Below are 16,151 nucleotides of genomic sequence, written 5' to 3'. Positions count from 1 at the left end.
ACAATGTTGCCTCACGCGGGTACGCAGCATCCTCAAGTCCTTCACAGCGATCACTCAATGTTTGATGCTGTTCACGCCCTTTCTATAGTCTGCCAGGTCAGATAACAAAACTGAAGAGGAACACTGGCCATTCTATCTCTTTTGTCACATCGAATTGCAACTTTCATCATTTACATTACCCCCCCCCCCCTCCCCCCTCCTCCCATACTTTGACATTCGACTGTGTCTTCTGGGTGCTTCACTTTCGTTGTCGGGCAGTGCAAAACGAGCCTATACATCTGAAGATGGAGGAGGAAACCCTCAAAATATGTGGATAATAATAGTAGTGACTAAATGCAGACATTTTTATTTATCGTTTTGTATTATAAGGTTGCATTTATTTTACCTAATTTTCATAACAACTTGCTGCCAATGCATAAAATATTTACTTCGTTGATATGATGATATGGCTGCTAAGTTACAGCACCCGTCTTTACGTACATTCAGTTGATAATGACGCTGACTTTCCTCCTCGTGGATGGGTTCTTTATCTTGGCCTTCTGTATAAGAAGAACGCTCAGTTTGTGTAATCCTTCTACATCTGTCTACATGGATACTCTGAAAATCACATTTAAGTGCCTGGCAGAGGGCCCGTCGAACCACCTTCACTATTCTCTCACGACAGCTACGGTCGCATGTTCGAATCCTGGCTCGGGCATGGATGTGTGTGGTTCCTTACGTTAGTTAGGTTTAAGTAGTTCTACGTTCTAGGGGACTGATGACCTCATATGTTAATTCCCATAGTGCTCAGAACCATTTGAACCACTATTCTCTACTATTCCAATCTCGTTTAGCGTGCGGAAAGAACGAACACCTATATCTTTCTGTACGAGCTCCGATTTCCCTTATTACATCGTGGTGATCGGTCCTCCCTATGTAGGTCGGTGCCAAAAATTATTTTCACATTCGGAGGAGAAAGTTGTTGATTGGAATTTTGTGAGAAGATTCAGTCGCAACGAAAAATCCTGTATCATTTGAATGACACTCTCTCCTATATTTCGCGGTAATACAAAACGTGCTGCCCTTCTTTGAATTTTTTCGATGTACTCCGTCGGTCCTACCTGGTAAGAATCCCACACCGCGAAGCAGTATTCTAAAAGAGGACGGATAAGCGTAGAGTAGGCAGCCTTCTTAGTAGATCTGTTACATTTTCTAAGTATCCTGCCAATAAAACTAAGTTTTTGGTTAGCCTTCCCCGCAACATTTTCTATGCGTTCCTTCCAATGTAAGTTGTTCGTAATTGTAATACCTAGGTATTTAGTTGAATTTACGGCATTTAGATTAGACAGAAAGCTCAGTTTGTGTAATCCTTGTACATCATTTGTTAGAATGTTCTATGTCATAATTTGTTTTGATGTAATGTCGTTGTAAACTTTTTATTTGATATGTTTGTACTTTGATAGTTCGTTACTGAGACACATGCAGCCATCATTGTATATTTCATATGATGATCTACACTGTCAGCAGGCTAATTACGTGTACTGAAGAAGCTTTTTATGGGAAATTTCGTAAATCTACACCTAGAAGTAAAAAATCCAGTTGCTGCGTATGTCACAAGGTATACAGGAAACTGGTCCAGTCCGAACAATATCTAAATGCAGAATCGCTACCTTGAAACGCACTGTCCCGGTGACACAGGCACACCTACAAGAAGCCGTCTCATCTTCCAAAAATCTGCTAAAGATTTTCAGGAGAAATGAATGCAGCTACCTTTAGACTTAACTCGTTTATAACTGACTAGAGGTCGAAAGACGGCGTTCACCATGGCATATATACACTATTTCTGGATGTTGAAGCTAGTTTCGGAAGAAGTTCATTTTCAGTCTGCATTTAGGTCGTCACGACAAACTATTTTTAAAGACGGCGTTGATGTTATTATGCCTGGTGTCTATAAAATTCATTGGCAGTGCAGAAAAAGTTACACTGTATAAACATTGCGGTCTGAGGAACAACGTTGCAATCTTTTGGAGAATGTTGCAGCCTCGCAGTCAGACAAAATTCGATGCACAAATTCAACAGTACTTTGATTGCTACCGACGGAATTTCGTCGCAATGTCAGAGCAATGGAAACTCTTGACGGTGAGAAGCTTGAATTTAAAATTAAGAAACGTTTAGTATAGGACGTATATGAAGATTTGAACTTATTACTTACCTCTGAACGCGTCCTCTTCCTCGAAATGTACTTTTCTCTCCTCCTTGACAGATTACACGCACTTCTAGCGAACCACCTGCAAACACTTACTATCAACTTGTCTATTCAATATGAAAAAAGGTAACTCGCCTTTCTTTCTACAGAGATTATACAACATATTACAATGTACAAATTACACAAAATTTTAAATAAAGCTTGCTTTTTCTTTTCTTAATGTCTCCGTAGACGATCATGTGACTTGTAAAAAGTATTCCGTCGACAGCTGACTGTCACGGGAAATTAAACATATGAATATTGACGTGGTAGAAGAAGAAAAAGGACTCAGTAGAGAAGAGATAGTGGATCAAGTACTAGAATCAGAATTTAAAGCGCTGAGGATCACTTAAAATCAAATAACGCAGAAGGGATAGATAGCATTACACTGGAATTTCTAAAATTATTGGGGAAGTGACAGCAAAAAAACTATTCACGTTGGTGTACAGAATGTATGAGACTGTCGAGATACCATCAGACTTCCGAAAAAACACATCCATACAGTTCTGAAGATAGCAAGAGCTGACAAATGCGAGTATTATTGCATAATCAGTTTAACAGCTCATGCAACAAAGTTGTTGAGAAGAATTAATATACAGAAGAACAGGAAATAAAATTGATGATTTAGTAGATGAGGATCAGTTTGGTTTAGGGCTGGTAACGGCAACAGAAGGGTAGTTCCGACGTAGCGGTTGATAGTGCAACCAAGGCTGAAGAAAAATCAAGACTTATTCATAGGATTTGTCGACTTGAAACAAACGGTCAACAGTGTGAAATGGTCCAAGATGTTCGAAATTCTGAGAAAAATGGGTGTAAGCTAAATGCAAATTACGAATAATATACAATATGTACAAGAAACACCCTTACTGTTCAATTTGCACATCGAAGAAGCAATGGCGGAAATGAAAGAAAGGTTCAAGGGTGGGATTAAAGTTCAAGGTAAAAGGATATCGATGATAAAATTCGCTGATGACATTGTTACCCTCAGTGAAAGTGAGAATAATTACAGAATCTGTTGAATATACACATCAAAAACCGTTTTGCATCACCACGGTTCCCAGACGGTGACTGGGGATATTGTATCAGAGACACAGCCCCTTTGACTGTTTAGTGATGTCACTAAACCCGCCGAAAGATGTAAACAACCATGCAGTAGCGGCGCCTATTAGACGTACAGGGTCCGACAGACGATCAGTTACAGTCATTCCAGCAGGAAGCAGGTAGACGCCCGTGTCGTCTGTAGTTCAACCATGCCTAGACGGTCAAAACCGCGGCTCGATCGTGTCCGCATTGTTACTTTGTGCCAGGAAGGGCTCTCAACAAGGGAAGCGTCCCATCGTCTCGGAGTGAACCAAAGCGATGGTGTTCGGACATGGAGGAGACAGAGGGAGAGAGAGAGAGAGAGAGAGAGAGAGAGAGAGAGAGAGAGAGAGAGGAATTGTCGATAACATGCCTCGTTCTGGCCACCCAAGGCCGTGAATGACCGCTACCTACGGATTATGGCACGGAGGAACCCTGACATCTGGAACCGCGCGACCGCTACGGTCGCAGGTTCGAATCCTGCCTCGGGCATGGATGTGTGTGATGTCCTTAGGTTAGTTAGGTTTACGTAGTTCTAAGTTCTAGGGGACTTATGACCTAAGATGTTAAGTCCTATAGTGCTCAGAGCCATTTGAACAATTTTTTGAACCCTGACAGCACCGCCACCATGACGAATAACGCTTTTGTGCAGCCACAGGACGTCGTTTTACGACTCAGACTGTGTGCAATAGGCTGCATAATGCGCAACCTCACTCCCAACGTCCATGGCGAGGTGCATCTTTGCAATCATGACACCATGCAGGACGGTACAGATGGACCGCTCAGGATTGGCATCTCGTTCTCTTCACCGAAGAGTGTCGCATATGCCTTCAACCAGACAATCGTCGGAGACGTGTTTGGAGGCAACCCGGTCAGGTTGAACGACTTAGACACACTGTCCAGCGAGTGCAGCAAGGTTGAGGTTCCCTGCCGTTTTTGGATGGCATGATGTGGGGCCGACGTAATCCGCTGATGGTCATGGAAGGCGCCAAACGGCTGTACAATACGCGAGTGCAACCATATCGGCAGCATACTGGCGAGGCATTCGTATCCATGGCCGACAATTAGAGCCCCCATCGTGCACATCTTGTGAATGACTTCCTTCAGGATAACAGAATCGCTCGACTAGAGAGGCCAGCATGTTCTCCAGACATGAACCTTATCGAACATGCCTGGGACTGATTGAAAAGGGCTGTTTGTGGATGACGTGACCCACCAACCACACTGAGGGATCTACGCCGAATTGCTGTTGAGGAGTGGGACAATCTGGACGAACAGTGCCTTGTTGAACTTGTGGATAGTATGCCACGACGAATACAGGCATGCATCAATGCAAGAGGACGTGCTACTGGCTATTAGAGGTACCGTGTGTACAGCAGTCAGGATCACCGCCTCTGAAGGTCACGCTGTATGGTGGTACAACATGCAATGTGTGGTTTTCATGAACAATAAAAAGGGCGGAAATGATGTTTATGTTGATCTCTGTTCCAATTTTCTGTACAGGTGCTGGAACTCACGGAACCGAGGTGTTGCAAAACTTTTTTGATGTGTAGAATGAACAGTCTAGTGAGTACAGAATATGGATTAAGAGCAAATCGAAGAAAGACGAAAGTAAAGAGAAGTAGCAGAAATGAGAGCAGAAAGAAACTCAACATCAGCATTCGGGACCAAGAAGTAGACCAAGTTAAGAGATTCTGATACCTTGGCAGTAAAACAACTCATGATGGACGGAGCAAGGAGGACATAAAAAGTACACTAACGCTGGAAAAAAGGGAATTCCTGCCCAACAGAATTTAGTAGTGTCAAAAATAGGCCTTAATTTGAGGAAGAAATTTCTGAGAATATACGTTTGGAGCACAGCATTGTATGATAGTGAAACATGTACTGTGGGAAAACAAGAACAGAAAGTGTTTGAGATATGGTGCTGCAAAGAATGTTGAAAATCAAGTGGACTGATAAGGCAAGGAATGGGGAGGTCCTCCTCAGACTCGGGGAGGAAAGGAATATGTGGAAAACAGTGTGAAGAAGAGGGGACAGGATGATAGGATATCCTGTAACACATCAGGGAATAACTTCAATGGTACTAGACGGACCTGCAGAGAGTAAAAACTGCAGAGGAAGACGGAGACTAGAATACCCAGCAAATACGAGGGTCATTCAGTAAGCAATCTAACAAGCTTTTTTTCTGATAGCAGGTTGATTTTATTTAGGGTTCCAATACACCATTCTATTCCACACTTCTTTGGCTACAAAACCCTATTGCTCAACATTGTCTCCCTTCAAAGCAGTGGCATTAAGCCACCTTACTGTAAGGGCCTGTCAGTCTGCATTGTACTACTCTTCTGGTCGGCGTCGGACCCAGTGTCTTGCTTCATCAATAATCTCCCGATAATCCACGTACCTTCCTGCGGAGCGCATCTTTCATTTGGCCAAACAGATCCAAGCGGAAGGTGTGAGATCGGGACTGTACGGTGGATGAGGGGGAACAATCCCATGAAGTTTTGTGAGCTCGTCTCGGGTGCGCAGATTTGTGCGTTGACATGGAAAGGCGAAGTTCGTTTGCATTTTTGTGGCGACGAACGCACTGAAGTCGTTTCTACAGTTTTTTGAGGGTATCGCCGAACACTTTAGAGTTGACAGTTGCACCATGAGGGAGGACATAAAACCTAATAGCCCCTTCATATTCGCAGAAGACCGCCACCTTGACTTTACCAGCTCAGGTTGAAGCATTGAACGTTTTCTTCGGAGGAGGTGTGTTGTGGTACGTCCCCATGGATTGCTGCTTTGTTTCCGGTTTCAAGTGATAAGCCCATGTTTCATCGCCTGTGACGGTGTCCGATAAAAAACTGTGAAGAACCGGCCGCTGTGGCCGAGCGGTTCTAGACGCTTCAGTCTAGAACCGCGCGAACGCTACGGTCGCAGGTTTGAATCCTGCCTCGGGCATGGATGTGTGTGCTGTCCCTAGATTAGTTAGGTTTAAGTAGTTCTAAGTTCTAGGGCACTGATGACCTCAGATGTTAAGTTCCATAGTGCTCAGAGCCATTTGAACCATTTTTCGGCCTGCATTGCTCTTGTGGTGTTCTCCTAGGTGGCGGAGACTCAGCCGGTGGACGAGTGTCTCAGCATCACCAGTAGAGACATCCAGTTGAGCAGTCCGATTGTGATCTGTTGCTCACCTTGAATGAGCGTGTCCACACGGTCCAATACTGCAAGAGTCACAGCTGTGAGCCGCCGGCCGGCACGCGTGAGATCGGACGGGTCTGAGTTACCTTGTTGCGATCATGACAGATACCTCGCCTACGATTCACCGTGCTTTTGTTCACTGCCCGTTCTCTGTACACATTCTGCAAGCGCATATGAATATCTGCTATGCTCTGGTTTTCCGCCAAAGGAAACTCAATGACAGCTCTCTACTTGGAACTCATCTCCGTTACAGACGCCATTTGAAGGCTACATGTACCGCTGCCACCCATCAGAACGTCACGAAACTATAGTGCTGAAGCGGGAATATACTACGATGTTCCATGACAAATTTCGCATTTTTTCAACCGAAATTGGCCGAGAAAAAATTACTTATTAAACGACCCTGAAAATTGAATAAGTGTCCAAAAATTGTGATCGTACTTACTGAAATTAATTTCAGTAAACAGTCTCAGTGAAATGGCAAGGAATATAACAACTGACTGTTTTTCAGCTACAAAGGAGAATTGCATATTAAATGCATAAGGGAGATAAGTGAGAGGAGAGGAGGGAGAGGGAGACCTAGAGGTGAACAGCAACGGAGATAGAGAGAAACGAGGAAAACAAATTGTACTACAAGACTGTCCATGTGAAATACGAAATCTTCGAATTTGTAGTATCAGTTTTCTTATTTATTGTTTTAAATAGTGAATCTGTACTATGAGTTAGCGATAGCACAGTGGATTCCTGTGTCATACAATTGTTTCCAATGTCAGTTTAAGGAAAAATTACGCAGTTTCTGGGTAATTAAAAGATGGAAATTTCCTGTTTGTTCTAATGATGATGGCATACATTTCACAATTTCCACTTCACCCTTCCACAGAGAAACAAACATTCCGAGTGCGTTGAGAGCGAGGTAAAATTCTCAGAATAGTTCTGACGATGGATCTGTGTTTTGAAATGTAATTAGTGACATACAAAAAAGCTATCTTTTATGAAAGGCGGGGGAATTAGTCTGTTAACATTACAGTTACTTCCACTGTCTCAGAGGGCCATTGAGAGTCACGGTGGATATGATAAAGGTAATTAGATACCTGTTCCCGTATCTGTTGCGAACACAACATTCATCCATCTTTCGAACGATACTTATTGCCCACCATTTTGGGACCCTCGCCAGACAGGGCTAATAGATGAGACAGAGAATATCCAAAGAAGAGGAGTGCGTTTCGTCACAGGCTCGTTTAATAAGCGCAGAAGCGTCTCAGAGATGCTTATCCACTTTCAGTGGCAGAAGCTACAAGAGAGGAGTTGTGTTTAATGATGTGGTTTACTGTAAAATTCCGAGAGCATAGCCGCGTGGGGTAGCCGCGCGGTTTTGGGCGTCTTGTCACGGTCCCCCGCCCCCCCCCCCCCTCCTTTCCCTCCTCGTCGGAGGTTCGAGTCCTCCCTCGGGCATGGGTGTGTGTATTGTCCTTACCGTAAGTTAGTTTAAGTTAGATTAAGTAGTGCGTAAGCTTAGGGATCGATGACCTCAGCAGTTTGGTCCCATAAGACCTTGCAACAAATTTCCAAAATTTTCCGAGAGAATATGTTTCTGCCTCTACATCTACATATATGCTCCGCTAGCCACAAAGCGGTGTGTGGCGGAGGGCACAATTCGCGCCAAAGTCATATCCCCCCTCTCTGTTCCACTCGCGGATCGCGCGATGGAAAAACGATTGTCTGAACGTCCTTATCTTTGAATGGTGATCACTGAGCGATTTGAAAGTTGGTGGTAATAATATATGCTCTACATCCTCGGTGAAGATCGGATTTCGGAATTTTGTGAGCAGCCCCTTCTGTTTAGTGCGCCGTCTATCTGCAAGAATGTTCCACCTCAAACTTTCAATGAGATTTGTAACGTTCTCGCGATGGCTAAATGTACCAGTCACGAATCTTGCCGCTCTTCTTTGGACCTTCTCAATCTCTTGAATCAGACCCAACTGGAAAGGGTTCCACACAGACGAACAATACTCCAAGACTGGACGAACTAGGGTATTGTAAACCATTTCCTTTGTTGAAGGACTGCATCGCTTCAGGATTCAACCAATAAACCGCAGTCTAGAGTTCGCCTTACCCGTTACTTGTGTAATCTGATCATTTGATTAGAGATCATTACGAATAGTCACACCCAAATGCTTGACGGACGTTACCGCTTCCAAAGACTAGGCATTTATTTTGTACTTGTACATTAATGGGGATTTCCCCCTTGTTATACGCAGTAGGTTACACTAACTAATATTGAGAGATAACTGCCAGTCATTACACCACGCATTTATTTTCTGCAAATCCTCATTGATTTGTTCACAACTTTCGTGTGATACTACTTTTCCGTAGCTACAGCATCATCGGCAAACAGTCTAAGGCCGCTATCAATACCATCAACCAGGTCGTTTATGTAAATCGTACAAAGCAGAGGACCCATTACGCTGCCCTGGGGCACACCTGAAGTTACGCTTGTTTCTGTTGAAGTCACCCCGTTCGGGACGACATACTCCTTCCTGTCTGTTAGAAGACTTTCTATCCAACCGCATCTGTCATCGGATAGAAGAGTCAACCAATATTTTGCTTCCTTCTACCTATATCTCGCGAAGAGATTGTGATGGTAAGATTAGACAGACTCGAACTCACACGGAGGTTTACCAACAGTCGTTCTTCCTGCGCACCATTCGCGACTGGAACAGGAGATGGGGGGAAGTGGGAGTGGTGTATAAAGTACTCCCCGCCAAGTACCACAAGGGGCTAATGGGGTACAGATGCAGATGTAGACGTAGACTTCAATAGTACATGGAAGACAGGCCGCTGGGCAAGCAAGACGTGGACAGGTTTGTCAGTAATTTGAGAGGGAGCGCACAGAATTTTCTCCAGTGTCTTGGCTGCACACGTAGGTCCTTTTGTAGAAGACCGAGTCGAAAGTTATATGCGAAACTCGTTCTGATACCTCTGGTGGCGGAATACATTTACCGATACTGTTGTTGTTAAGACTATAGGGTTGGCAACTTTCAGAGGTGGCGGTATGAACCGAAACAACAAAAAGGCGTCTAGTAAACATGGACCTTAAAGCTCAAGAGCTGTGAGTAATTGCCGGCTGAAGTGGCCGTGCGGTTCTAGGCGCTACAGTCTGGAACCGAGCGACCACTACGGTCGCAGGTTCGAATCCTGCCTCGGGATGGATGTGTGTGATGTCCTTAGGTTAGTTAGGTTTAATTAGTTCTAAGCTCTAGGTGACTGATGACCTCAGAAGTTAAGTCGCATAGTGCTCAGAGCCAATTTGTGAGTACTTGTTCAGCTTTTAACAGTGAAACACTTATCCTCCACTGCAAGCTCTTTGATTTTCATATTTCTTGAAGAGGTAGTGTAGACCGAACACAGCAAAAAAGTCTAGTAAATATGGACTCTAAAATGCATACATTAAAAGCTACCGGGACATGTTCAGTAGAAGAGATGTGCTACACAGTATCGAAGAGGAATAAGTGCTCATAGTTTTTAAGGTATGCCTTTTAGTGCCCACGTTTACTGACGTCTTTTTCTTGTTTTGGTCCACGCTACAGCCTCCTAAAGTTGCCTCCATACAGTTTTAGCAGTAACAGTACCGATACATGTATTCCACTGTTAGAGATATCAGAATGATTTTCACATATAACTTTCGACTCGGTAGTTTCCAGACCAGGGTCCCTTACCTGAAACTGATGCATTTATTCTTGTCTATCATCCCTGAGAGTTTGTAACATCGTTACGGAATCAGCATGTATCTGAAGAAATTCATGTTGTCACAATAATGTGCTTTTAGTGAGTAATACTTTAGTGACGACAAGTTTAGGTGGGACGTACCTAAAATTCATTGTAGTGAAAACATCTTGATAGGATAAGTTAACATGTAAAACGTCATGTTCTAGTTAACAGTTGTCTTTGTCAAGAATATTGACACCAAAGACAACCACTTGGGTAAGACGTTTCCCATGATAACTTACCCTACCAAAATGTTTTTATTACACTGTATTTTTACATTGACTTAAAAAATGATGTTGCCTTTCAAAACTTGTCGTCAGTAAAACACTGTTCGCTAAAAGAAGCTTATTGTGTCAACAAGAGTATCTTCATTTCGTGACTACCTTTTTCTCATTGTTTATCTTTCCTCGCAAATATGCGACTTAATATTCATATTTTCTTCTAAACGTTGACATTTGCACAGGCCACCGTATTTCGTAAGCTTACATGAAATGACCGATTATAGTTTCCATTATTGAAATTACTGTTAGAGTTGGACGAGTAGGCGAATGAGTATTTTCTCTTTGAATGACGTACTGCAACTATCATTGTTTATCATCTCCATCTTCGGGAAGAGGGAGACAAATGAACAGGAATTCAAACGGTTCAAATGGCTGTAAGCACTATGGGACTTAACATCTGAGGTCATCACTCCCCTAGACTTAGAACTACTTAAACCTAACTAACATAAGGACATCACACACATCCATGCCCGAGGCAGGATTCGAACCTGCGACCGCAGCAGCAGCAGCGCGGTTTCGGATCTAAGTGCGTAGAACCGCTCGGCCATAGCGGCCGGCGAAAATGAATTCTCATATGGAGGTACAATAAATGGAGTTGTCATGAGTCACAAGCGTGAAGCCGGAGTCTAAGTTGCCCCATGCCACAAACATTAGCTTCTGGCGGAAGTGCTCTTGGAAGAAAAAAAAACATGGTCTGGGTGGGCTGATTGCTTTTACTGTAGTGGTTTTATTCCTGTCAGTAAGCTTTATACGTCCTATTAATCCAACTATAAAAGCTCTCTGAGTGAACGCTGTGGTAGGAAAAGATTGGAAACCTTCTGATCATAACAAAATATGTTCTCAATATTTTCAACCAGCGGACATCCACCGAACATCAGTTGCATCAGTCTGTATGAAGTAAAATGCTGGATTATGTAAGCAGTCTTGTTATATACTACATTTCTCTTCTTGATATTTCTAAACCTATAACAGAATCAATGTTACGTTTTTGAAGCAAAATGCGTCTTATTGCTAAATCAAATATGTACTTAAGGCCAGAAAAAGTCTGAAAATACGGTCCTGACATTGAGTTATTCGCGAAAGCACTGTAACATTAAGTAAATAAAACAACTTTGTGTGCACGTGACCGAAGTTAAGAACAAGAAGCAACCATAAACAGTAGTCTGCTAATAGACTGGTGTCCAAAATTAAAGCGTCTAATACACGATAAAATCATGGATACCGTCAACAGACGTACGTACGATCGCGTTCTGCACGGAAGACGGCATTTCAGTCACCGGAAAACTACGCAAACGATGACGTAGGGGCGCGTAACAAATGGAGTTGTGTTTGTCAGGTAGTCCCACATCCACAATCGCTGTGTACGCAGTCACAGACAGTGCAGTATGGAGCAGAGAAAACGCCTACCAAACCTTCTGCGGTCGTGTGCCATAGGAAGAATGGAAGTAGGCCCGATGGCTTAACGTGAATCGTTCTGTTTTTCTCGGATATGGCCACAGTTTATAGAGACCGAAACGGTATCCCGAAGACCAGGGCAAGGCCAAACATGCGTGACATCAGAAAGAGATGACCGTTATTTGGCTCTAAGTGCACGATGCTGCCGCCTTAGCACTGCGCAGCAACTGGTATTTGACCTCGCAGCATCGACTGGACGTGTTGTATCGAGGTAAACGGTGTACAGACGGCTTCGACAGAGTGGCCTTTATTGTCAGAGACCTGATGTATGTGTGCCTCTGACGTGTCTTCGCAGAAGGGAAGGTCTAGAGTGGAGTCGTCAACATGCCACCTGGACAATCGAAGAGTGTACCAATGTTCTTTTCACAGGTGAGTCCCGATTTGGTCTGGAGAGTTATTCTCGACGGATTCGTATCTGCAGGGAATGTGGAACACGATTTCGAGACCCGAACATTGTGGAAAGGGACCAATATCGAGGATGATCCCTAACGGTGTGAGTGGGGATTATGTTGACCACTCGAACACCTCTTCACGAAATTGTACGGGTGAATCAGCAAGGTTTAACTGCTGTCAGGTATCGTGACGAGGTCTTGGGACCTCATTTATGGTTTCAGCGAGGTGCTGTGCGTCCAGAGTTCGTACTGATGTGGTAGACCTCATAGAGAATGAGTGGTTGACGTTTTCTTGGAAACGGAAGATACTACACGCATGGCGTGACCCTCTCACTCTCCCGATTTGAATTCCATAGAGTATGTCTGGAATGCACTACGGAGACGGGTTGCATAGCGTCGACATCCACCAACCACTCTCCAAGACTTGCGAGCAGTTCCACAGGAAGAATGGACGTTATTGCCTCAACATGACATTGATGACGTTATTCACAGCATTCTCCGTCGTTATCAGGCCTGTATTGCTGCCAGAGGTGGTCACAGCCCTTAGTGAGCAAATTAACCAGTTGTCGCAATTTGTGTGCAAATCTGTTAAGTTGGGAAAAAACGAAGAACATTTTCGTCTACTGTTATGTATGTTGCAGTTGTTTACGTTCTGTATTCTTTACGTTGTTTCTTCTTTGCTATCACCTCTTTATACTGTTTTGTGGCAAAACAAAAACCCCTTTGCAAAATTTCTGTTTGTTGCTTTAATTTTGGACACCAGTGTATTTTAGGGCATCCAACATGGCGCCACCGGCTTCAAATCAACGTACAGCGTATGTCTGTACGTCATCTCCTCTACTATGCCTCCATGAATACCCAGTGGAATTATTACATTTATAAACTACGTAACAGTAGATTGTATTTACTCAATGATAATAGCTTTATTCAATTCAGATTTACTGGTTCGGCTTCATATCCATGTTGGAAGCGAAAAATAAAGGGATATTACAATATACTGATGTCTTGAGTTCACTAAAATTAGTTCTGTACACCACAAATATTTGGTGACGACGGCGGACAACTCTGTGTAGCTCTGGTACTGAGGGCTCACCAGCCGCCTATCGACTAATACACGCAGAGTGGCAGCTCTCTCTCACAATGGCAACGCTGTAGTTCAAACTATAGTGCTGGTGATTGCAAGACTGTAGATGCATTTTATGGAAAGTTTTGCCGTGTGTAGCTATACTTGAAATTCAACTCCGAGCTGTATCGTGTTCTAATTGACCGTTCCGCTCCTTACCTCTCCAGATGCTGCTCGACAGGGTCAAAGGTTAAGCGTGGTGCGTCAGCAAGGCCATTGCAGTTTGCGCGAACCTTGCTGCCGTGATCTTTCCGTGTTAATTTTCCGGGTGCAGATAATTCAAACTGCCAACCAGGCGGCTCCATTGTATTTCAGCTCCATTCATCTTAACAGTATACTTGGCCTTCAGTCTTAATGTTTGTTCAGGGAGAGAAGGCCGACAGATAGCTCCACAGAATACTGCGCAGGTTGCTATCAAGTGCTCCTTTCCTTTTACCATTTTTTTTATTGCGTTTTAGTAGCCACTAATGTTGAACATTCGATGAAGGTGTCAACGAAAAGTTTGAGCTCTTCATTATACTATTAAACATGTCTTCATCAAACAGTATGGGTTCACATTTTGTTTTTGGTTATCAGTAATTTGAATGGTTGGATGCCCTCTCCACGCTTTCCTCTTATGCACCAGTTTTCCTAAACCATGATTGGGTCCTAAAATTTGTGAATCGATGGATAATGGAGTACAAATGAAAATGCGTTAATGATGGAAAAGTACGCCATGAATTTAATGGGTGATCAAAAAGCGTTGTGCGTTTGTGGGGCGCGTTTGTATGTGGCGGTGTAGGAAAGGGGGCGCGGGAGGGGGGTGGAAGAATAAAATGTATTATAGGTTTCCAGCGTTGGTAAGGCTCCACGGAACACACTCGCACGGTTTATTAGGAAAAAAGAAATTGCTTCAGACTGAAATTAAATGATCTTCATTCTATTAGGCCATGATCTATTGAGTCTACCAGTCTCATCATCATAGATATACGTCGAATCGATGTGGATTAAATTCATTTTAGGACCATGTGTTATTGATATCAGTTTCGATAAAATATTTGAAAATAGCGATCTAAATTCAATTGTAATAAAGTAATCAGTCTTGACTGCAAAAAGAGTTGATGTGTCATTAATAGTGACCGGTTACAACTGGAAATAACAGCTGACAGCTGTGCCTTCTGGTATACAGTTCGACTCTACTCAGCGTCTCGGCAGATCACTGAAGGAGATGCCTTCCCGCTCACCTTTAATAAAACATCATCACTTTTCGCGATCAAAACTGATAATTTTAATATTGTTATTATTGTAATTATTACCGACGTCAATTGTCCTCCAATAACGCGTGTTGTCGAACCAAGGACCCTCAAATCACTTACGAAGCGACGACTGCAGGATCCGAAACTGTGTAAGCTCAGGGGCACAGTGACTTGCACACAAACATTTTTGTCTAAACGATCTCGTCCACTTGAATACAGCGTTGGGAGAAAATGGCTCATTTGGCAGATTAACAGGGCACTATTAGGAAAAAAAGAAACATCAGAGGTAGATAGAGAACAGAGTACACCCGGAAAATCCCTAAATACCTAGATTTTCTTCAGTTTGTACGCAATTTATCGATTAAGGTACCCAGAATCCTCCGGAAATCTCGGGTAAAGTCGTTTTCCGATCATCATCTAAGATAGTAGACTTTCTGATGTCTGTGAAGGAATATTTGCTATCGCAGAAGGCTGAAATGTACAGGATACCTTGCCTATGTGATATGGCTTCTATGGGTCTTAACACACGCCCGTGGAAGAACACTGCATCCGCACTTCAACGCTACACTCGCCTTAAGCAGTCAAGCAAGTGTGCTATATCTGAACATTGTATCTCTACCTGATAGTCAGTGGAGAATGATAAAACGACGGTTCTGGGTACAGCAACTTTTTTTTAACTCCATTATTAAAGAATCAGTGGAAATATTCGTGGCGGATATTCTTATGACTAATGATAGCGGTACAAGTCGGATAATGTGTGGAACCCCATCATTTGCTCGATTGGCTCTAAACGAAGACGACAGAATATGTCGGTGGCTACGGCGATCGGCAAAACTGACATATGAGTTCCGCAGTTCCTCCAGCGACGCCGCTGCCCGCCGGCTAGTGTGGTCTGTCCGTTATCACTATCATAACGTATGCGATGAGTATACAGGGTGGTCCATTGATGGTGATCGGACCAAATATCTCACAAAATAAGCGTCAAACGAAAAAACTACAAAGAACGAAACTTTTCTGACTTGAAGGGGGAAACCAGATGGCGCTATGGTTGGCCCGCTAGATGACGCTGCCATAGGTCAAACGGGTATCAACTGGTTTTTTTTTTAATAGGAACCCCCATTTTTATTACATTTTCGTGTAGTACGTAAAGAAATATGAATGTTTTAGTTGGACCACTTTTTTCGCTTTGTGATAGATGGCCCTGTAATAGTCACATACGTATAAGTACGTGGTATCACGTAACATTCCGCCAGTGCGGACGGTATTTGCTTCCTGATCCATTACCCGTGTTAAAATGGACCCTTTACCAAGTGCGGAAAATGTCGATATCGTGTTGATGTATAGCTATTGTGGTCAAAATGCCCGACGGGCGCGTGCTATGTATGCTGCTCGGTATCCTGGACGAGATCATCT

The sequence above is a fragment of the Schistocerca piceifrons genome, chromosome 4 (assembly GCF_021461385.2).
Source record: "Schistocerca piceifrons isolate TAMUIC-IGC-003096 chromosome 4, iqSchPice1.1, whole genome shotgun sequence".
NCBI lineage: Eukaryota > Metazoa > Arthropoda > Insecta > Orthoptera > Acrididae > Schistocerca > Schistocerca piceifrons.
The sequence above is the reverse complement of the archived record's forward strand: the minus strand, read 5'-3'. Positions refer to the sequence as shown.